The 5820-nt window shown below is 31.1% G+C and overlaps 1 long non-coding RNA gene across 2 annotated transcripts; it reads left to right on the forward strand.

Annotated features, from left to right (window-relative positions):
* The first annotated feature begins 421 nt into the window (after window positions 1-421).
* LOC109796166 (uncharacterized) lies at window positions 422-4577 on the forward strand. Of its 2 annotated transcripts, XR_014429426.1 has the most exons (4): window positions 422-657; window positions 745-2622; window positions 3150-3427; window positions 4277-4577. It is a non-coding gene; the product is annotated as an uncharacterized LOC109796166 (long non-coding RNA). The 2 variants fall into 2 exon arrangements; XR_002239646.3 differs by having other exon boundaries at window positions 3150-4577.
* The last annotated feature ends 1243 nt before the right edge of the window (window positions 4578-5820 follow it).

The following is a 5820-nucleotide window of genomic DNA, read 5'->3' on the forward strand; positions in this document are numbered from 1 at the left end:
TAATTTTTCGTAACTCTCTTCAATAGGTATAATAATTCACTAAAAATAAAAATTAAAAGGATTATATGTTTTGATATCCTTTTTATAATATTTATTTATAGATTTATAGATTCCTTTTTACATAATAAATAAAAAAAATATTTTTCCTTTAAAAACCTAATAGTCGACAGAATTAGCCCGTAGACCTATCCGAAAGCCATAACGACTCAGCAATACGAAATTCCAAAAACGACACATAAAACACGTGTCACCCGAAAATATCTAGGTCATCCCGAACCTTCTTTTCTTTCTGACCTCAACCAACGCGGATTCAGCATTTATTTTAGCCTCAACAAATCCATTCAATTGTCATCGTTGGATCCATTCCTTCCCAACCAATCACACCCGTTGATTATCTCCACTGTCCTCTATATAAAACGATCACAACGCGTGATTATTTGTCTATTCTCATTTTTTTTTCATCCTTGTCGTGTGAATCGGTCTTGGTGCAGTTTTTGTGACTAACCAAACCTTCGTTACGTTCGGTCAGAGTCAATGTTTCGGATCTTGTATCGTGGATTGAACCTCGATCTGGTTATTAAGATGTTTAATTGCAGATTCTGTCGATATGTTTGAATCAGGCAAAGAATCGTTTAAATCGATCAAGAATTTCGCAAAGTAAGTTAGATGCGAATTCTTGATTACATTTATTCTTATTTGAATTTGAATTTCATTTAATCAGTTATGATTTCTGTGATGTTTCAGGTTTTCGTGACGCCGGTGATGATCGTTACTTTTCTTTGGTGGATGTTGATGGTGTCATCTCGAAATAGAGTAATCAACGTGATATTCGCTGTGTAATGATGATGGTTTTATTGGTAAAGTCCTTTAGGAGATTAAGTTATTTACAATTACTGGAGTATCTTGAATTGGTTGCGAGAGAACTGTTTCATGTGTATACACAAAAGGTAGTTGTTCCGTTGTTAATAGACCATTGCCATGTCAGGTGCGCTTGCATGGCTGGTCAAAAAGCGTTAATAAAAAAATTTAATTGATTTTTGTTTGGGGGGAGAGATGGTTTCGAGGGTTTATTCCTTTGATTTATTTTTGCCCGATTCTCTTCTCTCCCCCTCTCGTGTCGTGCTTTTGGTTGCCCCCTTCCCTTTCTCTCTCCTTTTTCTTCTCTCTACACTCTGAATTCTCTTATATTATACTATGTTTTGCGTACAACTGGTTATTGTTTCCGAAACCGGCTCAACCAAACGACAAACGATTGTCAACTCGGCAAGGTATATGATGCTCAACGCACACTTTAATTCATTTTAATTACGTTATTTGCCTCATTTAAATTTACAATTTATAATAATTAACATTATGTCTCGTATGTAATTAATTCATTGTTTTGGTTTTTATTTTTATTTTTATTTTTAAAAATAAAAGGCATTTGGTACAATTACAATTATTATGTTACATTTATGGTCATGGTATGGTTTTATGGTTTCGTTAACAAATCATTTATACAGGCATGCGTTTTATATTTTTGTGATTTGAAATGAATTGAAATCGTTCAATATTATAATCAGTATATAATATAATCTCCTTTAAAATATAGCAATGTATCTTGCACCTGGCAGTATGATGGTTTATGTTCATGTTAAATATTAAATATTTAGAATTGCTACATGTTACATGCTTGTTCATGGTAAATTTTTATGGTTTTATTGGTAATTAAAATATTTTTACATTTTTATAAACATGTGATTTGTATTTTTGTGATTAGAATGAATTGGGATTTTCTTTCAATGAAATGACTCGTTCAATATTATATTTTATAATTATAACTAACATCCGTATACAATCACCTTTAAAATAGAGCAATGCATCATGCGCCTGGCAGTATAATGATTTATGTTCACTGTAATATTTAGCAATTAAAGATTAACTATTACAGTAAATATTAAAAATAGAAATACTTTTTAGTATCAGTTTCAAATTTGTAAATCATTTTGTGAATTGAATATAAGTGGCTTTGTGTTATCTAAAAGTATCTAAATTTTATAATAAAAAAGGTGCAAATGTTTATTGGTTGGAGTTCTCATGCACTATTTCAACCAGCTGCAATATCTAAATCATATGTTCTTACTTTTTCATTCAGTGTAAATGTATATTTTAGTTTATTCTACCCAAATTTTATATAACTGTATTATGATCCATGATACAACTATAAACAGTTGTCATTCTCTCCATGTAAAATTTTGCCTATATCATAATCATTTAAGTTTATTGATGTCTTGCTGCCTCTGTATCATGTAGCTGTTAGTTGCATTTGTACTTGGGTCTTTTGGGGATAAGTGGGAGTTTGTTGTTTTATTATATGTTTCAAAATTCCACCGTGGATAGCTTGAGGTTGCAAGAACAGATGGCTGTAACAGTACCAGGAGTAGATTCAAGGTTACAAGAACGTGCAATTTTCTGGTTTGGATGGTTTGGATCATTGTCAGATATGACTTAAAGCATTTTTGAGATTACAACTTCTTTGAGTGTAGATATCTGAAAATTGAGTCAGGAATCTGGTGGAAGATGAAAGTATTTTTGTTCATCAATTTTTGTGATTCAGTGAACAACATCCTGGCTTTGTTGTAGGTAATTTGTTTTCACTGGAATGATTTTTATTCATTACTGTTTTTTGGAAATGTAACGTTATGTTAATTCTTCTAGCTACTTTTCCAGCAGCCTCTTTTTGAAGTTTTTTGTGTACATGCGTAATTGCTTATTGTTCTTTGTAACAAGGGTCAGTTTCGAATTTATAATGGCGTTCGTTGTTTTGGATTATGCTATTCATTATCATACATACTAATGTTCAAACATCAAGTTATATGCTATTCATTATAATTCCAATGTATAAACACCGATTTTTTCATTAGCTTTCAAATAAAAGTTATAAAACCAAATTGTTCATTATAATCCAAATCATCGAACACCAAGTTAGTTATGATGGCGTTCCTTTCTCCTTGGCCAAATTATATAATTTTGTACTTTTTATATTGCATTTAGAGCCTATATGATTAATCTTAGTGATTGATAATGATATATTTAGATCGAGTGGTTTCTTAACTATTGGTGATTGAAATTGCCTTACTCTGGTGACACCATTTATGCTGTGTTTGCAGGTTTATCGTCATCTCTTGACATTTTGATTCAATTAAGAGATTTGTCTTTGGTGCTTCGACATCAAATGATTGTGTAATGTCCTATCCTGTACTAGCACACGTACAGTCTTGTCTATTTATACAGCGACATATTCCCGCGTACAGATGGCTGTAACAGTACCAAGTGTAGCTTCAATGTTCCATGAACGTCCAATTTTCTGATTTCATAGCCTTGGTCATTATAACTGAAATTCATTCTCTTGTTCTTTAGTTATTGGGAACAACAGTGTTAATCTCTGGTTTGTTTTCTACTCCTTTTTAATTTCACATGGATAAACAGCTTGTTCAGGTCTTTTTTAAATGTTTTCTATGTTGGTAGTCTATTTGATATAGTTTGTCTAATGCAGGCGCAGTGACACATTAATTATATCATATATTATGCCGCAGCTAATTGCTAGTTTGTTTTTGACCTTGCATTATAACATTTGGGCTTATTAGAATTGCTTCTAATTTTTGGGCCTTTCATGCTTATTTGGAAACCAGATTTTGTCGGAAGAGGTGATTTTTGGGCTTAGAATTGAATATATTTTGTTCCGATAAATCCTAATTAATTCTCTGGGAGGATCGGATTATCAGCAATATTACTTTCTTGGCCGATACGGGAAGATGCATTAAGATTGTAACTAGAGTCGATGTTGTTATGGGTTTCTTAGGTTCTATATGAATAATGAAGGAGAATAGTTCATCGCGTGTGTTGAAATAGATAAACCCTTTTAAAGAAGGGCTTTTAGTGCAGCATCACATTGAAGGAAATTACGATGGGTCTACAAGCTCGAATAGGAATGAGCGCCCAAATGCTATTGCGTATGGGAGGTTGGTGGTTCAAGTCCACCTGGATCCGCCTAGAAATATGTTTAAACCTTTTTTTTTTTCTATAGAAAGAAATGGAAGTTGTGGTTATGTTCATGGGAAAAGTAATTGGAAGGTGTTATGGCGCACGACGTAAGAGTGATGGAAATTTAGATTTTTATGGTATAGTTAGATGTAATAATGAAATTCATTAGTGGTTATGAAATGGGAAGAGAAAGTTATGAATAATTGTGTGGTATGTTTTATAGAATTTTCATTAAAATCTTTTATTTTGGTAGGTTCAATGGGAGGGCATACCGGTAACACTGCTCGTGGCTCGTGAACTATTTTAGAAAGCGAGGGCTATCAGTATAATGGGCGCAGCTTGTCACCACCACCTTGACAGCTGGATTTAATATTAAAGGGACTGCATTGCCAACATTATTTTTTGTTGTGAAAATTCAAAGATCGTAACTGAGTTATAGTCTTAATAGAAGCTGCTGGATTTTATTGAGAATTTTGAAATTTAAGTAATTAGGACAATTTTGAAAATGCATGATTTGTAAAGTTAAAAAAAAAAAAAAAACCCACAAAGAATAACATCTCGGAAGAGTCCAAATGATCCATCTGAGAAATTTCTTAGAAGAAAAGAAAGGAACGGTAGTTGTCTTGACTATAATTTCTTGCGTAACGAAAACGGTAATCGTTCTTCATGGCGAGAATGAAATTGCTAATCGTGCATTTTTTACATTAAAATTGTCATTTTTAATTTTACTCATTCATCTGTTATAAATGTATATTTGACGATATTAAAATATTACTTTACCCATGAACTACGTCTCATAAAACTTTACCTCTCTAGTTCACCCATAAACAATATGTCACATAAGTCCACAATAGAATTCACCCAATTTCTTCTTTTATTTACCTTTTTACTGTTAGACAGGCACAAGGAAAAACTTGATATTTAATTATGCATTAATTTTTATTTCTCTTTATTATTATTATTAGATAAACACGAGGAAAAACATGATATTTGATTATGCATTAATGAAATGAAATCATAAATAAATCATTTTAATAGAAAAAAAATGCTTTTAATTAATAAAAGGGATTATCACTGTGCATTTGGTGCCTTTGAGTATGGAAAGACAATCAGCTACAACAACTTTGGAGATTAAGTTGAGGAATGGTACCCTGACCAATCAATTAATATATTCACAAAAAAATAATACTGATGAATAGCATTTGATACTTTACTTCCTATGAATGACATTGAATCTTGAACGAAATGCATTTTGTGATCAGATTGAATTTAATAGACACGCTATATACAAATTGTATGTAAGATTAATTTATGAGTGGTCAGTTATTTTAGACGGAATTATTATAAAAAAATGTATTTTAAAAAAGTAATTTTTGAATAAGTAAATAAGATTTGCTAAGATTTTTGGGTTTGCACTTATGGTGATATAGATGGAGCGCACCACCACTAAGTTATATATGTGTCAGCAATTCTATTAGATTTATGTTAACCGATTTGAATTGGAGAGAAAAGTGAATTAGTTATTGTGATCCGAGTTATTTTCTATTTATAATCTGCTGCAATATAAATAGATAGTAATTAATTAATTGTATCTTTTGGAGCATATGAAAGATGTACTTTGAATTAGATTAGTACATAAGTTTTTGGTGTTTTTTTTTGTACTAATTTAATATATCTCTTTTCTTTGCTGTAAAAAAAAAAAAAAAGAAGTAAATAAGATCTGTTTCTTAAAAAATACATTTTTTAAAAAAAGAATAAGTCGTTTAGACAAATATATTAAAAATAAAAATAACTTAT

This window comes from Cajanus cajan, chromosome 9 (assembly GCF_000230855.2).
Source record: "Cajanus cajan strain Asha chromosome 9, NIPB_CcT2T_4, whole genome shotgun sequence".
Lineage (NCBI taxonomy): Eukaryota > Viridiplantae > Streptophyta > Magnoliopsida > Fabales > Fabaceae > Cajanus > Cajanus cajan.